Here is a 21,619-nt window from a genome sequence, read left to right as displayed (position 1 = left end):
TCATCAGAAAATGGAAGACATACAAGACCACTGATAATCTCCCTCGATCTGGGGCTCCATGCAAGATCTCATCCCGTGGGGTCAAAATGATCATGAGAACGGTGAGCAAAGATCCCAGAACCACACGGGGGGACCTGGTGAATGACCTGCAGAGAGCTGGGACCAAAGTAACAAAGGTCACCATCAGTAACACACTACAACGGCAGGGAATCAAATCCCGCAGTGCCAGACGTGTTCCGCTGCTGAAGCCAGTGCATGTCCAGGCCCGTCTGAAGTTTGCCAGAGAGCACATGGATGATACAGCAGAGGATTGGGAGAATGTCATGTGGTCAGATGAAACCAAAGTAGAACTTTTTGGTATAAACTCAACTCGTCGTGTTTGGAGGAAGAAGAATACTGAGTTGCATCCCAAGAACACCATACCTACTGTGAAGCATGGGGGTGGAAACATCATGCTATGGGGCTGTTTTTCTGCCAAGGGGACAGGACGACTGATCCGTGTTAAGGACAGAATGAATGGGGCCATGTATCGTGAGATTTTGAGCCAAAACCTCCTTCCATCAGTGAGAACTTTGAAGATGAAACGAGGCTGGGTCTTCCAACATGACAATGATCCAAAACACACCGCCCGGGCAACAAAGGAGTGGCTCCGTAAGAAGCATTGGAAGTCCTGGAGTGGCCTAGCCAGTCTCCAGACCTCAACCCCATAGAAAATCTGTGAAGGGAGTTGAAAGTCCGTGTTGCTTGGCGACAGCCCCAAAACATCACTGCTCTCGAGAAGATCTGCATGGAGGAATGGGCCAAAATACCAGCTACTGTGTGTGCAAACCTGGTAAAGACCTATAGTAAACGTTTGACCTCTGTTATTGCCAACAAAGGTTATGTTACAAAGTATTGAGTTGTATTTTTGTTATTGACCAAATACTTATTTTCCACCCTGATTTACGAATAAATTCTTTACAAATCCTACCATGTGGATTCATGGATTTTTTTTTCACATTCTGTCTCTCACAGTTGAAGTGTACCTCTGGTGCAAATTACTGACCTCTGTCATCATTTTAGGTGGGGGAACTTGCACAATCGGTGGCTGACTAAATACTTTTTTGCCCCACTGTAAAGTCAAATAACTATCTTTAGCTGTGTGTTAGAGCCATTTGCAGTTAAAAAGAAAAAGCTACATCTGCTGAGGAAATTAAGGCCCTTTGGAGTGGGCAGCTGCATTAAAACCTTTTGCTTTTGCAGTGGCTCACATAAAGTGATCAAGTGGTAGCTGGATTCAGGTGTTTTTAGTTTCATTTATGATCATTTTAGCACTGGATGATGCAGAAGATGCTACAGGTATTAGAAAACTTCTGCTTTTCATCCAAAAGCAGAAATTCAGCTTTAAATCTATGAACTTCACAGGGTAACAGCATTAAAATTAGTCGTTTGTCAGAGTATTCTCAAATGAGTACAGTCAGAGAGGAAACCATGGGAACCTGCAACTATACAGTTTGTAGGAAAAATAGCTTTATTTACTCTAAAATTCATTAAATTATTTGGACCACCAATGATCAATCACCAATGTGTTTTAAGGTGGTAAAAAAATGTCAGAGTAATTCTGCTTTAAAAAACTTTAAAAAAAGAACAAAAAGAAGAACATTTCTGGTTAGGTTTAGACACAAAAACAACTCTTCATGATTTAGTAAAAGATTGAAATGAGCACCCTGAAAGAATGCTTGTTCTTGCGTTTCTATACAGAGAGCCTGATTATCACCTATGAATGCCATCCTGTGTGAAACTGGGTGCAATTTACCTAGCGTGTGCACAAGCAAATACAAGTAGAAGGAAGCTAAATGGGTAGAATTATGGCTTACACCTGTTTCTAGACAAAACAGCGCAGATTCTATGTTAGTTTCTGCAATTTGAGCATTGATTATACGGCTGAATCTACATGAAACAATACTAACATCCTCTATTTTTTTCCTAATGCTAGCTTTATGCCTGTGCATGTCAATTGGTTTATTATGGAGCTGGGAAAGGGAATTCTCCATCATCCGCACCTGTTTTCAAACAATAAAGATGTTAAACATTCAAGAGGAACTTAACGGTGACTGCAAACATCATTATGCATGAAATTGAGATGGCTTGTGTGGCTGCTGCATTCATATTTACCTGAAGGTATTTTACTACAAATGAAATCCTATGAAAATTTTAAACGTTGGGCTGTTTTTATTGTCTCTGTTATATTAAAAATATAATAAAAAGAAACAAGATTGGTCACATTTTTTGAAAACATATTTTTGAAACATTTGTTCACACTCTCAGAAATAGAGGTACGAGAGAAGAACATTTTTGTACCTATAGGTACATTTTTTTAAAATGTTCCCTTAAAAGTACAATACTGGTCTTTAAAAGTCCAGAAATGCCCCTTTAAAGGTTCAATTTGAAATAAAGTACAAATCTGTACCATTTTGACCTGTACTGCAGTGGCAGAATGTGGTAATGGGTCAGCATGGGAAAATCTGGATGGGCCTGGTTAATTGTAAAATTCATATGAGATGTGAGTGTGCTCATAAAAGCTACATGTTATAATCAAATCTGTTGGTCCTCTCCTCTGCACGTAAATTATCCTGTGATGCAAAGAATATCTGTAACCTACCTTTGTGTAAGTTATGTTAAATTATATTTAAAAAAAACACACACACAATGACATGCAGGCACAACCAAATGATGTTAAAAAAAAACTGGTCCATTTCCATTTTATTAAGTTCCAGTTATAATTTTTTAATGTTTTAAATCTTTCAAAAACGTGAAATCATTTTACTGTTATGTTTGGACTTTACTTTTTTGCTTTAACTACATCCTAGAATTGTTCATTAATTGTGAGGTTTTTATGGAATTTGCAACATCAAGTTAAACCGAGGTTCTTTGGAAGTTAAAATGTCAAGCAGATTTTTATGTTACGGTGACTACATTTTGTAAGTTACAAATATAGTTCGCCAAGACAGCATAACGGTTTCTAAACAACTGCGCATTAATACCACAATGTTGTATTTTCATGTGTCAAGTTCGCAACGCGCATTAATCCCAAAGGCCGAAAAGGCAGCAGTGATGAGTGCTCCGCCTCCGCGCTGACTAGCGTTGACACAGAAAATGACTCTCAGGGGGTTATCCACGGAGGAGCTCCTTAAAAGGTTGATGGAAGAAGGCATTGATGTGTCAGACGACGAGGCGCAAAGATTTAGAGGTAAGTCGGGTGTGATTTTGTGTTTTTATAAAAATTACAACGTGTAATTTTACAGTAGAGTTAGCAAAAGTCCGAAGAGCTAGATTTAACATGGGCGAAAGCTAGCAGTTAGCTAAGTTTTAAACAAAGAAAGGTACAAATGTGGACTATTTAGACTGTTGGTGGAATGTTCAACGTCTGTCTGCCCGCCGTATTCGAGTGTTTTATCAATAAATAGTGTCGAACCGTGTACAAAAATGTAAAAAAAATCAATAATTTCTCAAAACATGCTAGTATGTAAATATAGCTATTAACAAAATCGTTTTCTAAGCAAAATTTATCCCATCTAACTTGTTTCCCGCTCAAAGGGATTTTAAACAATGGAAGGTACACATTTGTACCATTCCACCTACTTAGTGGGATTTTCGAATATGAGAGCTGTAAGCTCTGTGCAGGGAGTACACTTACTTACATTTTTATATTACCAGTTAATTTATATTAACAATTAATCAAGAGAATTAATTGTAACTTCCTTTTGGGGAATATAGACAGATTCACAATGATAGCTTATTGTTATTATTATGTTATTAAGTTTGGGAGAGATGTGGCTGTTTGTCCACGCCCATTTTTAAAAAATTAAAATCAACTTTAGCTACATTGATTTGACATTGGTCTACAACATACTATTTACGGTAATAACAATATGATTAGAAGAATTGAAGAACAGAAAAGCCCCCAGGAAAGGATAAGAGTAATCAGTGCACTGTGGGTTGTCTTTCTTATGTTTGAAACAGGTACCCAACCCACTCAGACTACATCCAGGTAATCAAAGCCCTGATTGTGAAGTATCCTTTAAGAGATGTACACGGAAATGGTTATGTGAGTACCTCTCCTTTTTTGTTTCTTTTATAGATTATATTAATATAAAGTAAGCATAATTAACTACTTATATACATTTGAAACAACTAGGACACCTGGCACAGCCAACTCAAGAGAAAGTTCAAAGCAGAACGGGCTCCCCTAATCAGCAACGAAGAAGTGAACCGGATTAAAGAAAAGTTTGGACGCACGCAGAAACATCGGACCACAGAGGAATCCAGCAGCTCCTGTCTGAAGAGACTGAAGCCCTCTCTCGTAAGTCCTCACACCCTCAGCCTTTAAGAGCTAAGGTAACATATGTAGTCTTATTATGTTCACTGTAAAGCTAAAAGTAAACATTAATTGAAAGAAACATGTTAACAGATAACATTAACATAGAAAAAGGAACTTCACAGTTGATTTAACAAAAGTCAGCTCAACTTGCAATTCCTATTCAACATTTTTGCATTTTTTTCAAAGCATTTGGTGTACAAATTACCGCATTTCGAGTAACATTAACTTATCAGATTTTACTTATGATAATACTGATATCTGTTTTGACAAAGGATTCGTGCTTTGTGGGGGAAGATGCAGCCTCCGTTGATGCTCATATCAAGGTGCTAAATGATCAGCACAAGAAGCTACATCCTGACACAGCACTGGTGAAAGACCGCATGACAAAAACCTTTGCATGGAGACGTCGAGAGGTAGCTGAAGGAATGTGTACTGTGGACCTATTAAAGAGATATCCATTCCTGGGGACATCTGCAGGGGTAAGAATTGTTAAGATGATTGGGGAAACAGCTAATGATTTTTTGTCTCTAAATCTGATTATTATTTTCTGTACTAACTGATTAATCGATCTGTTCATTATCTTTAGAATTTTTGTTCACGGGTTAAAGCACTTTACATTTATCTCCAGTCTGTGTCTTTAAACATGTCAAAAATTTAAATCCTCAATGTAAAATGTCATTCTTTTGTCTATTCTGCTCTTTTCATTTCCAGTTGTGTTATGAGGTTGATTTAATGCATCCCTGCCAAGACAACATCTGTCGCCGCTTTAGCGAAAACTTCACTGCTGTTCTTCAAAATGTTCTTCAAATGACCAAGGATTTGCCACTGAAGAAGGTCTCGCTGGATGAGGCCTACATCTCAGAATTCTCCACCTTCTTCATGTTCAACATGACCTACCCTGCATACTTCAAGAAAACACTTGTCTTTCTTCAGAACTGCATTGTCAACATAGGAGACCAGGGAGACAAACCCCTGCCAGTAAGTGTCGCCAGGGTACTTAACCAACTCTATTAAATATGCCCCCACTCCACAAATGTTCAAAATGTTCAAAAAGGGCATTTACTCTGAGGAAGTTGATTATACATGTTGGGTTAGTACACGCACATGAGCCTCATTTCAGCATCACTTGTGGAATAAATGACTGCCAGGCAGCTTTTTCCAAGTATCACTCTTTTCGACGCCATGTGTATCGCAAACACAAACCCTCTGTTTTGAATAGCCTTGAGGTAGTTGAAGATGGATTTGAAAACCATGCACACAAAGAGGTTGAAGACCCACACACACACAGTTCAGACGAGACGCACACAGTTCAGCAGCCCACACCACCTAGTATGGACAGTTTGCTTGATAATTTAGGAGATCATTTATTTAGCTTTATTCTCAAATGTACTGAAAAAAATAACCTTCCACACTCTGTTCAGCAAGACATCGTTGATGATCTTAGTTTTCTTTTGTGTTTTTTTAAAGAAAACTACGACTCGTTTATTCGTTATCATTTGGATAAACATGGTTTCCGCCTCAGTGATTGTCCAGAACTTGAGCAGGTTTTGTCTACTTCAGATTTTTTCCAGAAAGCATGTGATTCAATTCGTTCACCATTTATGATAAAAGAACACTGCAAATCAAAAATGAACATGACAGAACCTATCAGTTACACAGTAAGAGACCATTCTGGTGTGAAAATTGGTAGTTATTCGTATGTTCCAATCCTACAGGTATTAAACAAATACTGTCAGGTGGAGGATGTGTGGGAACAAATTGTTCTGGATAACCACAGAAATCAAGATGATGATGTTTTGACTGATTACAAAGATGGCATGTATTTTAAAGACCACTCATTTTTCAAAGACCATCCTCAAGCTCTAAGACTTCATTTTTATGAAGATGAATTTGAAATTGTGAACCCACTTGGTGCAAAACGAAATAAATACAAAATCTGTGCATTTTATTATACTATAGGAAACATAAGTGGAAAACATCGCTCAAAGTTGAGTCACATTCATTTAGCCTTACTGGTTCGCCATTCACATTTAAAAGAGTGTGGGCTTGAAACTATACTTCAGCCCTTGATAACTGACTTGAAGATGCTGTCCACAGAGGGTTTCACTATCTGTGTCGATGAAGTAGAGCACACAGTTCATGCTGCTCTTGCTACCATTTCATGCGACAACCTTTCTGCTCATATGATTGGGCGTTTCTCAATGTCTTTCAATACAGGCAGAATATGCCGATTTTGTATGGCCTCGCACTCGGAGATACAACAGCACTTTTGTGAGGACCATTTTGTTATTAGAACAACCAAAGTACATGAGTACCACATAAACTGTGTGGAAAACAACCCAGAGAGTGCTGCTTTGTACGGTGTGTATGGTAACTGTACATTTGATGCACTGCCTTATTTTGATGTGACCCAGTCTCTTCCCCCAGATGTAATGCACGACTTGCTGGAGGGGGTTATTCCTTTGGTAATGAACTTGGTTATTTGTAAAGCTCACAGGGAAAAGCACATCACCATATATGAAATCAATGATGAGCTGAAAAATGTGAAGTTTGGGAGGAATGACAAGCCGAACAGACCAGTGCCACTGACGGAAAAGATGCTTCGAAATTCTAACATAGTTGGATCAGCCAGTCAAAAATGGTGCCTTTTCAGGCTCTTGCCTTTTTTAATGGCTCCCCATGTTCCACCTGGCACTCCATATTGGCATGTGTTCTTATTATGTTCAGAAATCGTAGATCGTGTAATGGCTACAAATGTGAGAAAAGATGAGCTTGCTCATTTAAACCTGCTTATTCAAGAATTTCTTGAAATGACTACAAAAGTCTTTGGAAATGTTTTAACACCCAAGTGTCACTACCTTATTCACTACCCAAGGCTGATTTTGATGTATGGTCCTCTTCGCCCTTTATGGTGTATGAGATATGAAAGCAAGCATCAATATTTCAAAAATATAGCGAGTTTTACAGATGTGCATTTTCAGGATAAAGTGCTTCAGCGTGTGTCTGCTATATCTGTCAGCAGTGTCAAATATGAACTTGAGGATGTTTTTGTAGTTGGCCATGTACACACTGAAGCCATACCTATATTCTTTAAAATCAAGTATATTTTGAATGTTGATACTTGTTGGGTATTGTGTGGGAAACTGTTACTTCCTCGCACTTATGAATGTCATTTCCATGCTTACCAAGTGGCAGTTGACAATGACTGGATCCTGTTCAATCCAGGAAATGAATTAGATTTTCAAGCTCTAGACACCTATTTAGTTGATGATAGACTGTTTGTGTCCTTGAGGTATTCTGTGTGACGTGATTGCAAGAACATTTTCCACTTTGTCTATATATATGACATATATATATTCTGGCTTGATGAAGTAGAGCAAAACATTTGTGTGGACAGTTTTTTAAATACATGACATCTCTGTGATCCGTCAAAACATTGTGTTCAGGTGTTTAATGTCTTTATGTGATTGTTTACTTTTTTTTAAATGAATGTATTTTTCTTAACATGTCCTATGGCAATGTATGAATGTAATCAAGGATGTATTCCTGTGGTTGTTTAAATGCTTTGATGTGATTCTATTATCGAAAATAAATAGTTAAATAACCAAATATTTTGGACTATTGGGGGTACATTTTTGTCTCTTTAGGTACGAAATAGGTTGTCGCTGGGGGGGTACCCTCATAGGTACCCTATTGTACCCTTTTCAAGGGAACATTTCTGTACTATAGTTTGAAGGTACATTTATGTCTTAGGAAAGTACATGATTGTACTTCAGATGGTACAACTTTATAAGGTACAAAAATGTACCAAGCCTAAAGGGTACAGAAATGTCCTTCAAAAAGGAACACCCCCAGCGACAAGCATTTGTACCCTTTTTGGTACACTTTGGTACCCCTATTTCTGAGAGTGCAGGGCTGACTCATGAGCAAACCCCAGGAAAAAGGTAATAGTGTCATGGTCCTGCGACCATGACTCAGTGACTTTGTGTTTGTGTTCTTTATTGTTATTATTCTCTTTATTATTCATGGGCTGTTTTGGGATGGTTTGTGTTTTGGGATTTTAGGTACTGGGTTCTGAGCTTGTGCTCCCTCTATTGGTCCCTGGTGTCAGTGTTCCCCTGTCTCGTCAGGTTAACCAGGTCCAGCTGTGTCTCCCACCTGTGTGTGATTTCCCAGTGTCTCTCTGTGTACTTATAGTGTGTGTTTGCCTCTGCTCCTCGTCGCGTCGTCTGTGTTCATACCCTGTGAAATCCTCTGCGTGCTCTCCCTGCTGTTCTCCCTTCATGTTCAGGTTTGCCACTCCTTTGTGTAGTTTCTCCCAGTTTAGTTCGTCCTTAGTTCAGTTTTGCCATCTCCACTTTATGTTTGGTATTGTCAATAAATCACCCTTCACGTCTGAAATAGTGCTGCGTTTGAGTCCTCCTTCCACTCTTCACACGGCCGCTGACCCGGACCGTGACAAATAGTTCTCTTATTTAGAAATTCTTCTGCTTTTCCCAACATGTTTTTGAATTTAAATGACAGACACTGTAATTTCACACATTAGATTTAGCACTCTACTTCATTTACTAAAGGCAAGCCCTTAAACACTCTCTTGAGCTGAGCAGCCAAACCAGACTGTTGTTTTTATATATGAAAATAATCAAATGCAGTGGCACACCATCACTGTCATGCATGGTTTTGCTATATATGAGATTTTTGTTGTGCCTAGAACTCTGATAGGACGCAAACCAGTGCAATAAGTACAGCCATGAAATTTCCTCAGAACAAAATATTCCACATTCAAATGCTAGTGGTGTAACAAAAGTGGAAGCGACTGGCAATTCATCCAGGAAGTGGTAGACCACATAAAAAATGCAGAGCGGGGTCAGCAGATGCTGAGGCTCATAATGCGCAGAGGTCGCCAACTTCCTAGTCGATTGCCACAGCCCTCCAAACGTCAGGTGGCTTTAAGAATACCTCAAGAGCACTGTGTAGAGAGCTTTATGGAATGGGTTTCGATGGCTGAGCAGCTGCATCCAAGCCTTACATCACCAAGTACAATGCAAATCATCACATGCAGTGGTGTAAAGCACGCCGCCACTGGACTCAAGAGCAGTGGAGATGTGTTCTCTGGAGTGACGAATCACACGTTTCTGTCTGGCAATCTAATGAATGAGTCTGGGTTTGTTGGTTGCCAGGGGAACAGTATTTGTCTGACTGCACTGTGCTGAGTGTAAAGTTTGGTGGAGTGGAGATTATAGTGTGGGGTTGTTTTTTATTAGGAGTTGGGTTCAGCCCCTTAATTCCAGTTAAAGGAATTCTCACTGTTTCAGCATACCAAGATATTTTGGAACTTTGTGTGGAACAGTTTGGGGATGACCCCTTGCTCTTCCAACATGACTGTTCACCAATGCACAAAACAAGGTCCATAAAGATATGGACGAGCTAGTTTGGTGCGGAATAACTTGACTGGCCTGCACAGATTCCTGAACTGAACACGACAGAACACCTTTGGGATGAATTAGAGTGGAGACTGTGAGCCAGGCCATCTTGTCCAACATCAGTGTCTGACCTCACAAATGTGATTCTGGAAGAATGGCAAAATTCCCATAAACACACTTCGAAATCTTGTGGAAAGATTTCCTAGAAGAATTGAAGCTGTTATAGTTATATTTATATTAAAGCCTATGGATTAAGAATGAGGTGTCACTTAAATTCATACATGTGTGAAGACAGATGAGCAAACAGTTTAATGTATGTGTTCCACAGGTCCTTTCTGTGACAATCCAAGACCTCTAATAAATTCGGATACTAAAGTTAAACTTGCTTCTGCTGAATGATATACCTGTAGTTAAACTGGAACTGACCCACTGAGATAGTCAGACAGCAAAATGCACTTGTAAGGCTTCGATGTCCTAATTAAGTGGGCAATGGTGTATCACGTGCTTTTCTCAGCCTGTAGAGCTGGATAAGGATTTATTAAATCTGACACAAGCTCAAAAAGATAAACTACAGTGGAGCTTTGCCAGTTCGCTTGAACTACAGCAAACAGGGAAGCCCAAACATTGACATACACTTCTGGGCTGAAAGAGCAAGTGGAAAAAGGATCATTATCAACACTGACTGTATGACAGCCTGAACAGGGACTTGAAGCCTAGACCCTCAGATTAAAAGGCTGATGCCCTACCAGCTGAGCTACTCAGGCCCAGAAAGCTTGCTGGCACTAAATAAAATCCTCAGTAAAATCCGATGTCTGTGAGACTGCACAGAAAGATTAGTTTAGCTTTTCTGTTACAAAAGGGATCTTAGTTCTCTTGGATTTCTGGCAAATGAGTGCTGATGATGTTATGAACCTTCCATCTCAACACCACAACTAGCGTATGAGTAAAAAGTAATTATTTCATAGCTAGTTAGCAAGACAAGTAGCCTTTATTTAATTTATTAAGGGTTTTTTTTTTCTAGAAAATCAGAGGCACACAATGAGTTTCCACAGTCAACAGTGCAAGAGGTCGAGCTGTGATTATCTTCCGCCGATGATAGTGTTGTTTTCTGCAAATTAAAGTGTGTGCACTGGAAAAGGGTTGGAAAAAATAGTGAGGTTAGTAAACCTGCCAGGGGAAACTCGAGGATCAGAACAATGCTGTTTTTGGAAAAATAAAAATGGATACTGGGGATAGTCAGCACATATATTCTGGTGAGGACTCGGCAGGTGAGACCAAAGAGAGATATTAATGCCTGATCAAGAATGTTTTTAACCACAGGGATGATCTAATCTCTCTGCTCAAGACAAAAACATATAGGTTTGCTCTGTCTTGGTGGGAATCTTTTTTGTATATCAATAAATTACGTACAAGCACAGGTACCAACCTACTTTCAGCATAAGCTAGTATCAGTGACCTTTAGATCTTCATCTAACCTTCTCCCAAATGAGCTCAGCATGAGCCTCAATGTTGTATTAATCGGTCACGTACACCTCTGGTCAAACTGCACTACAGCTGACCCACTGAGATAGTGAAGTGTACTTTTAGGCTTTTAATTTTACATTGAAGACAGCCAAGTGATGAACTTTCATGGTAAAACAGACAATCAATTAAGGTGTTGTGGGAGTGTTCCCAGTCAGGGAACCAGACCTCTGACTTGGTTTGATTGAAAATTTAATTTAAAGTTCCTCATTTCCACTCTTCTACCCAGTGTTTAATCTTGCATTAGGTGTTCATACTCATATAGTTTAAATACAACTTTTTGGTTACCCAAAACAAACAAATGAATAAATAAATACATAAAAATAAAGTCCGGACAGAAGAGCTACTGAATTTGTGTCACAGGCCGAGTCTCTGACCCAGCTGTTTTGAGTTATTTGGCATCTTTGATTCTTTTTTGTTTGTAATTTAGGTCTGTCAGGCTTCTGTTGTCATTTGTATGCCTCATGTTTCCTGTTTTATTTTGAAGGAGTCTGCTGTGCCTTTGTCATTGTATTTAGTTTCACTTCCCAGTAGCACCATTAGATTCAGGTGCATCAGCTGTTTCCTCATGTGTTTCCACTTCCCCGAACCACCCTTGTGTGCATTTAGTCTGTGTGTTTCTGTTCGCTCATTGTCAGGTTGTCTGTTATCTTCACCACAGTCTTCATTGGTTTTTCCTCATAGTTCTCACTGTGTTTCATAGAGCCTTAGTTTACACAGTGTCCATGGTTTTCTTCATGGTTGTTCTTAGTGTTTCATAGTTTTCATGTTCTTTGCTGCCTTCAGCCAAATAAAGGCTTACTTTTTGTTCAACCTGCAACTCCTCTCTCCGCATCTGCTTTTGGCTCCTCTTCACAACACATCGGCCGTCCCCGCCGTGACAATTTGATTGACTAGAACTTTCACTTAGGGTCCTCTGTTGTGCTAAATTGTTGCAATCATTTTTTTGAATTCTCCCTCTGATGAATTCTGCTTATTAAAAACCAAAGGTCTAAAAACTTTCCAGGGTTCCTTATTCAGTGGAAACACAACATTTTGGTTTCAAGAAAAGAATTGGACAAAAGAGCAGTTACAGTGTTGAAGAATTGGATTTTCACCGACATCTTTTCTGAGAAATCATTGCAATTATTTCTTTGAATTCTCCCCCTTATGAGCAACCAAATGTCTAAGAACTCCCTCTGTGAACACCCTAAAACTCAGTGAATAACTGCAAATAACATACATGCTAGTTTCCCTTTTGCTTTCCACTTACTTCATCACCAGACTGTATGTACTTTTTGCATGTTCTGGATTTTCACATTTTTTGAGCATTTACTCTTTTGTCTTCCAGGTGGATATCATAGCGACATCATAGAAACTGTTAAAGCTTACTTTCCTGAAAATAAAGTGTTCTCACTAAATATAATCCACACAGCAAATGGATCTCGCTAACACGACTGGTAAATTAGGAGAAAAGGAATCTATTCTAGGAAGAAGAAATGATCCTTAATTAAACTGATGCAGTGCATGAATACTGTGGCTGTACAAACAGGAATTAGTCCAGATTAAGTTGTACTAGAGCACTGAATGCATTCTGAGAAATGAAAACAAGCTTTCTCTATCCATGAATATGTATAGCTGAAAAAGAAAAAAACCCTCACTCGATATAGCATCCTATCACTGATGACCACTTTTGCTGCTTTAAGATGTGAAGTGTGGATAAACAGCACTCTCAAGAGATCGATGCTATATCACTCAGACGCCAAACAAGATTAGATGATTAGAGCTGTTCAAGGCACAAATTCAGTGGAAGAGGCAACATTTAGGATTGACCTGTTTGCATTTAAATGGTTTGAAAGCAATTGCTGACAAACTAGTCTTAGAAATAATTGTTGCTAAGTAGTGCTTTTACAAAAGATGCTTCTAAATTCATAAGAAACACACAGTCATTTTAACTTCATTTTTATCTTAACACCAGAGTATGTGATTTAAGTGTTCTGACACTAGATTATGAGAAAAACACAAACTGATAAATGGTCAATAATCCAGGTAAGGAAACCCCAGAATGGAAATGACCTTTTAAACCGGGGAGGGGACCTATTGCCTGAATTATTCTTCTGTTACAATATAACCAGGCCAATCAGAGTCATTGCGGGAAAGGCCAACCTTGCCCTCATGGCTGTTGATTTATGTATATGAAAGTGATCAATGTTTTGCAATATTCCTACTTTTGATTGCTGTTTGAAATGGTTTATAAGACTGGTGAAACCTGCAGTCTGCTGAGAAAGAAGAAGTCACTTGGGTGAGTGATGAAATATTTCTCCCACTGAAAATGTTGCTTCCGGTTGTACTTTCAGGGAAATATGGAACGTCCTGGTTGTTTTTGTTATTGAAAAGTGTGAAATGTATTGTCTTTCATGTAGACCAATAATAACTTTACTCTATAAACTGAAACATGGCCAGCCAAACAGCTGCATGGCTCTTCTTTTAGTCTTTGATGTTACATGAACATGCATACGAATCATTAAACCCTCAAGAAATTATAGTAGGGATGAATAAACCTGAGTAATATGCAAATGAATAAAAGGGTTTGTTAATCTGCATATTGCAAAAACTGTGGTGGTTCATATGCATGTTTATGAATTTCAGCGCATTAATTTTGTTTTGCTCGACTGAACAGTTAAAAAAAAGCAGCTAATCCATTAATTGCATAACAATGCAATAGCATAGCAATTCAGACTCCAAAGAGTCTAAAGATCTTGTTATCGTTGAGATTTCTGTCCTATCTTATGTTTTTGGGCGAACGTGGTTCAGGGGGTTGGGAAGCTCATCTTGTAACCGCAAGGTTGCCGGTTCGATCCCCTGCTCTGTCTGTCTTGGTCCTTGGGCGAGACACTTCACCTACTGCCCACTGGTGTTGGCCAGAGGGGCCAATAGCGCAATAGCGCTTCTGTCAGTCTGCCCCAGGGAGGCTGTGGCTACAACTGTAGCTTGCCTCCACCAGTGTGTGAATGTGAGAATGAATAGTGGAATATGTAATAAAATAGTATTAATGTAATGTAAAATAGTGGAATTCACGTTGGCAGTAATGACACCTGGTTACGCCAATCGGAGGTCACTAAAATCAATATTGAATCGGTGTGTAAGTTTGCCAAAACAATGTCGGACTCTGTAGTTTTCTCTGGTCCCCTCCCTAATCAGACCAGAAGTGATATGTTTAGCCGCATGTTCTCCTTAAATTGCTGGCTGTCTGAGTGGTGTCCAAAAAACGATGTGGGCTTCATAGATAATTGGCAAACCTTCTGGAGGAAACCAGGTCTTGTTAGGAGAGACGGCATCCATCCCACTTTGGATGGAGCAGCTCTCATTTCTAGAAATATGGACAAATTTATTAAACCCCCCAAAATATGACTATCCAGAGTTGGGACCAGGAAGCAGAGTTGCAGTCTTACACGCCTCTCTGCAGCTTCTCTCCTCCTGCTACGACCCCCCCCCCCCCCCCAAAACCCATCTCCATATCAGTGTTCTGTGTCCGCTCCCAAACAAACTAAAAACAAACTAAAAACCAGCAACAAACAACTTAAACATAAAAAATCACAAAGAAAGAACAATACAGTATCCACATCTGAACCAAAGAGTAAAACAGTGAAATGTTTTTTTCATACCAGCCTTAATCAACGAAAGACCAAGACAGACTTTTAATTCATTTGAAAGTCTGATGCTTAGCCTTGTCCACCCCAGCTGTAAAACTCAGAAACCAGTCTTACTTGTTATCATCTATTGTCCACCTGGGCCTTACACAGAGTTTCTGTCTGATTTCTCAGACTTTATATCTAATTTAGTTCTGAGCTCAGATAAAATAATTATTGTGGGTGATTTTAACATCCATGTAGATGCTAAAAATGACAGCCTCAACATGGCATTTAATCTGTTATTAGACTCAATTGGTTTCTCTCAAAATGTAAAAGAACCCACCCACCACTTTAATCACACTTTAGATCTTGTTTTAACATATGGCATAGAAACTGAACATTTAACAGTGTTTCCTGAAAACCCTCTCCTGTCTGATCATTTCCTGATAACATTTACATTTACAATAATTGATTACACAGCGGTGGAGAGTAGACTTTATCACAGTAGATGTCTTTCTGAAAGCGCTGTAACTAAGTTTAAGAATATAATCCACCCACTGTTATCATCCTCAATGCCCTGTACCAACATAGAGCAGAGCAGCTATCTGAATACTACTCCAACAGAGGTCGATAATCTTGTTAATAATTTCACCTCCTCACTATGTACGACTCTGGATACTGTAGCTCCTGTGAAAACTAAGGCCTCAAATCAGAAGTACCTGACTCCGTGGTATAATTCTCAAACACGTACCCTAAAGCAGATGACTCATAAGCTGGAGAGGAAATGGTGTGTCACAAATTTAGAGGATCATCATTTAGCCTGGAGAAATAGTTTGCTGCTTTATAAGAAAGCCCTCCGCAAAGCCAGAACATCTTGCTATTCATCACTGATTGAAGAAAATAAGAACAACCCCAGGTTTCTCTTCAGCACTGTAGCCAGGCTGACAAACAGTCAGAGCTCTTTTGAGCCAACCATCCCTTTAACGTTAACTAGTAATGACTTCATGAACTTCTTCACAAATAAAATTTTTATCATTAGAGAAAAAATTACCAATAATCATCCCACAGATGTAATATTATCTACAGCTACTCTTAGTACCATTGATGTTAAGTTAGACTCTTTTTCTCCAATTGATCTTTCTGAGTTAACTTCAATAATTACTTCCTCCAAACCATCAATGTGTCTTTTAGACCCCATTCCTACAAAACTGCTCAAAGAAGTCCTGCCATTAATTAACGCTTCGATCTTAAATATGATCAACCCATCTCTAATAATCGGCTATGTACCACAGGCCTTCAAGCTGGCTGTAGTTAAACCTTTACTCAAAAAGCCATCTCTAGACCCAGCAGTCTTAGCTAATTATAGGCCAATCTCCAACCTTCCTTTTATTTTTCATATCAAAAATCCTTGAAAGAGTAGTTGTCAAACAGCTAACAGATCATCTGCAGAGGAATGGTTTATTTGAAGAGTTTCAGTCAGGTTTCAGAGCTCATCACAGCACAGAAACAGCTTTAGTGAAGGTTACAAATGATCTTCTTATGGCCTCTGACTCATCTCTGTGCTTGTCCTGCTAGACCTCAGTGCAGCATTAGATACTGCTGACCATAATATCCTATTAGAGCAATTAGAACATGCTGTAGGTATTACAGGTACTATGCTGCAGTGGTTTGTATCATATCTATCTAATAGACTTCAATTTGTGCATGTAAATGGAGAGTCCTCTTCACACACTGAGGTCAATTATGGAGTTCCACAGGGTTCAGTGCTAGGACCAATTCTGTTTACATTATACATGCTTCCCTTAGGCAGCATCATTAGAAGACATAGCATACATTTTCACTGCTATGCTGATGACACCCAGCTCTATCTATCCACGAAGCTAGATAACACACACCAATTAGTTAAACTGCAGGAATGTCTTAAAGACATAAAGACCTGGATGGCCGCTAACTTTCTGCTTCCTAATTCAGATAAAACTGAGGTTATTGTACTCGGCCCTGAAAATCTTAGAAATATGGTATCTAACCAGATTCTTACTCTGGATGGCATTACCTTGGCCTCCAGTAACACTGTGAGGAACCTTGGAGTCATTTTTGACCAGGATATGTCCTTCAACGCACATATTAAACAAATATGTAAGACTGCTTTCTTTCATTTGCGCATCATCTCTAAAATTAGAAATATCCTGTCTCAGAGTGATGCTGAAAAACTAGTTCATGCATTTATTGCTTCCAGGCTGGACGACTGCAATTCATTATTATCAGGATGTCCAAGAAACTCACTGAAAAGCCTTCAGTTAATCCAAAATGCTGCAGCAAGAGTGCTGACAGGGACTAGAACGAGAGAGCATATTTCTCCTGTTTTAGCTTCCCTTCATTGGCTTCCTGTTAAATCCAGAATTGAATTCAAAATCCTGCTCCTCACATACAAGGTCTTAATTAATCAGGCCCCATCTTATCTTAATGACCTTGTAGTACCATATCACCCTAAGAGCACTTCGCTCTCGCTCTGCAGGCCTACTTGTTGTTCCTAGAGTATTTGTAGGGTGGCTGTAGCTCAGGTGGCAGAGCAGGTCAGCCACTAATCAGAAGCTCGGTGGTTTGATCCCAGGCTGCCTCCTGGCTGCATGCCAAATATCCTTGGGCAAGATACTACCATCTACTGGTGGTGGTCAGAGGGCCCGGTGGCGCCAGTGTCTGGCAGCCTCACCTCTGTCAGTACGCCCCAGGGCAGCTGTGGCTAGAACATAGCTTGCCATTGCCAGTGTGTGAATGAATGTAGTGTATAGCGCTTTGGGGTCCTTAGGGACTGAGTAAAGCGCTATACAAATGCCATTTATTTAAAAGTAGAATGGGAGGCAGAGCCTTCAGTTTTCAGGCCCCTCTTCTGTGGAACCAGCTCCCAGTTTGGATTCGGGAGACAGACACTATCTCTACTTTTAAGATTAGGCTTAAAACTTTCCTTTTTGCTAAAGCATACAGTTAGGGCTGGACCAGGTGACCCTGAATCCTCCCTTAGTTATGCTGCAATAGACATAGGCTGCCGGGGGATTCCCATGATGCATTGAGTTTTTCCTTTCCAGTCACCTTTCTCACTCACTATGTATTAACAGACCTCTCTGCATTGAATCATATCTGTTATTAATCTCTGTCTCTCTTCCACAGCATGTCTTTATCCTGTCTTCCTTCTCTCACCCCAACCGGTTGCAGCAGATGGCCCCGCCCCTCCCTGAGCCTGGTTCTGCTGGAGGTTTTTTCCTGTTAAAAGGGAGTTTTTCCTTCCCACTGTTGCCAAAGTGCTTGCTCATAGGGGGTCATATGATTGTTGGGTTTTTCTCTGTATCTATTATTGTAGGGTATACTGTACAACATAAAGCACCTGCATTGTATCAAAACTCAAAACACCGGGGCACCGACACAGGACTGTGATAGTTACAGGAACTGAAGATACTTTGTTTAAACAATCATTCACCACACATTTATTTAACCCAGCATTACTCCACTACCAATTTAACTAAATTTTATATTCTAACTGACCAAACTTAACTTTTATCTTTATTAAAAATCAAAATATATCTTTAAATCAATAGAGCATAGAATAGAAATACAACAATTTTTATTGAACATATCTTTGTTTCAGTAACGAAAGTAACAAAAATGGTTTCTTTACAATATTGAACTGTGTCCGCTGAAATTTGGTGAATAAAATGACATTATAAAACTCTCCCCGCTGAACACTGGTATCTTAACATTTACAAATAACAATTTGTAAATTTTCTCTTTTGGCTCTCAGCGAAGGCGGTCGCACTTTTCTCCTCTCCTGCCCTTATCTTCCCTGCTTAGCTTCTTATGTCCTTGTCTTGTCTTGTGTTTTTACTTACTTTTCCCTGAACACTCTCTCATAGTCTGTTCTCTAAAACCTAAAAGAGGAATTATGGATTTGATCAACTGGTCTCTGAATGCAATTGACACCCCTTCTCAACGAGAAGTCTGGGCTTGGGTGAGCCTGAGTGCTGAAGATATCTACCTATTCGGAACCATGATAACAGGGTTCTGGCTGATCGAGCTGGCTTAGCCCTGGCTTATCGAAGAATTAAGGAAGTGGAACCGGCTGTTCAAACCCCCACAAGGCTGCCCGCTGGGATTGAGATGATGGGACGAGGCGTGAGTTTCTCAAAATGGGCTCATTGAGTGCAGCATGGAGAAGATCTTGGAGAACGCACGGCTGCCGTGAATACTCAGAACAAGACTTCTGAGTGAAAAACTGGATTACATCTGGAGGGGCTAGCTCGAATAACACCTTTGAGCGCAAATTCGATTACATCTTGGGGAAGTGCACTGCGGTCGTGAGTTCTCAGAACCTGCTCTTTGAGCAAAAAGAATGACAACATCACGGAACGTAAGTGTGGCGGGGCGTGGCCTGCGGTGCCGTGCAGAGGAGGCGGACGCACCTGCACGGCATCCGCAATCACGCCCCGCCGAATTAAATATTGTACTGGGTCCTGTGGTTGGGTTGTTGTAATAATGTTGAGCGGGCAGCGGGAGAGCTGCAGCTCTGTGAGTATTGTGGACAGCAACCGTCAAAGCATTAATAAAAAGCATCAAAATGCCACTGGCTCTGCCGTGTATGTTTACAGTAAGTTTGGATAACATCATAGAAAGCTCACGGCTCTCCAACGGGAGATTGAGAGACCAGTGTTGGACTGTTAGAACAGCTTTGAAATTCATATGAGTTGTTCGCACTAAAGTAAAAACCATCATCACTTCATGCGGAGACCCCTTTGGCGCCAGCTGCGGCCTCATGGCTGGAGCTGAAAAAAACACCCTGATAACGACTGTTTAGACTGTTCCCCCCATTCCATGCAAGGCCACCTGGGTTGGCTGGAAGACTGTTTACTTAGCCTGGCGGGGTGAAGGACACTGTCTCAGCTGAACTGTGGACACACACACATGCACACACATACACTGATATGCACACACTGATCCCCCCTCCCTTTCCAAACGCCTTCGATGCTTGTGTCCTACCGGGGAAGATGGCAGTCGACTGGACCAGCGCAGATGCTGCAGGACCGGATGCGCTGTCTACACCGGCTCTCTCTTACCCTTTACCTGCCCCTGTTGCTTGTCTTGTGTTTCTATGGTGTATTGATAGTCATGTGCTTTTTGTGCTGAGATGTTTTTTCTGTTATCAAACTGTTCTCCCACTAGGAGCTCAGTCTGAGTGGAGTTTTTTTTTTCTCCTCCTCTTATCTCATGTTATGTATTTTTGTTGTTTTTTCCTATCAGCCTACCTTTCTGACCCAATGTGATGTTTGTGTAAAGTTGGTCAGAAGGTTCCTTTGTAAGTGCACATGCGCCATTAGCGTGCTGCCTGCTGTAACCCTAATTTCCTTCGGGATTAATAAAGTATTCTGATTCTGATTTGTCCATGGAACAACAAAAAAATTAAATTACGGAGAGAACCGGAGGGTGAACAGAGCCCATACTTGCCCTCCACATCTCCACTGATTTTTAAGTGTTTGTAGTTTGGGTTTTAGATCTGTCTTACCTAGGTTCAGAAGTACTTGTTGAAAAAATTACAAGTGTCCTTCATGTACTTTGGGCTGTTCAGATACAGTGCATAGATAAGTCCGAAGACAATGTACATGGCCTGGAGCAGGTTCTCAGCATCCATCATAATCTTGCCCTCCAAGATGATTATCAGTAACTAATTACTGATTACTTCCCCAAAAAAGTAATCCCGTTACTTTACTGATTACTTATTTTCAAAAGTAATTAATTACTTAGTTACTTTTTAAAAACACGATTCACAGCCTGAATAGGTGATAAAACAATAGATCTTTCAGCCCAATTCTACTTTCTCTGCATAATCCATCATACAAAATGTAATCAAATGAAAACGTCTCTTTTTAAAACTTGTTTTATTAGTTTGAATCTTTTAAAAAATGTAATTATATGCAACATTCTCTGACTAGAAGAAATTTGTTTAATATTTAAACCTATTTTCTGCACATTCCAGCACATAAAATAAAAATATTTTTGTGTTTACACTCACTCTTTCAAATAGATGCAAGTAAAACACAGCAGAAAATAAATAAAATCAAAGACTAGCGGTCCTGTTGCTCTGTTTTCACCTGTAAAGCAGGAGTGAGGTAGGCGGAGGTTTGCCCTGGTGCAGGTGTGCCGCAGCGGTCAGTTGAAGAACCTGCGAGTTTCTCTGTGAATTTCCCATTACGTGGTAGCGTAAGTGTGTGGTCGCACTCGGAGCTTGCTTGGAAGTTTAGGGGGTTTTTCGCTGTAAAAAGAAGTTTTCTTCCCATGCACAACGGACGCTAATGTACGGAGCCCCGCAGGGGACACATTAAGACGGACTTTTGCGAGATCTCGCAAAACTAACTCGGGATCTCGCAAAACTTTTGCGACCGGGAGGTCGAGGCACGATGTGCCGGGAAAGCGGTGTTCCTCCCGGCTGTAGTAGGTCTCGACCTCCCGTTAGCTTCGAGATGGTGGGTGTCAGATCTCCGAAAACGTCGGAGCACTTTTGCAAATATGTGATGTCTTGTAAACCGAGCAGATATCTGACGTTTACACAACTACATTCACGCCTCAAAATATCTTAAAAGTGTATTTTGTGACCCAGAAAGAGTAATATTACAACTAAGCAGCTGCCGCCATTGTTGGAATTCAACTTTTGCGAGATCCCG

The 21,619-nt window shown here is 40.1% G+C and overlaps 1 protein-coding gene and 1 long non-coding RNA gene across 2 annotated transcripts in view; both read left to right on the top strand.

The window, feature by feature from the left end:
- The window catches only part of LOC308392031 (uncharacterized protein), a 297,183-nt gene that overhangs the window by 251,858 nt on the left and 23,706 nt on the right, over positions 1–21,619 (top strand). The window lies entirely within an intron of this gene.
- Positions 3,123–5,183, top strand: LOC308392220. Its single transcript, XR_013970782.1, has 5 exons — positions 3,123–3,229; positions 4,003–4,087; positions 4,178–4,342; positions 4,633–4,839; positions 5,072–5,183. It is a non-coding gene; the product is annotated as an uncharacterized lncRNA (long non-coding RNA).

The sequence above is a fragment of the Rhamphochromis sp. 'chilingali' genome, assembly GCF_963969265.1.
Source record: "Rhamphochromis sp. 'chilingali' genome assembly, chromosome: 2".
Taxonomy (NCBI): Eukaryota; Metazoa; Chordata; class Actinopteri; order Cichliformes; family Cichlidae; genus Rhamphochromis; species Rhamphochromis sp. 'chilingali'.
This window is presented reverse-complemented; position numbering and strand designations above follow the sequence as displayed.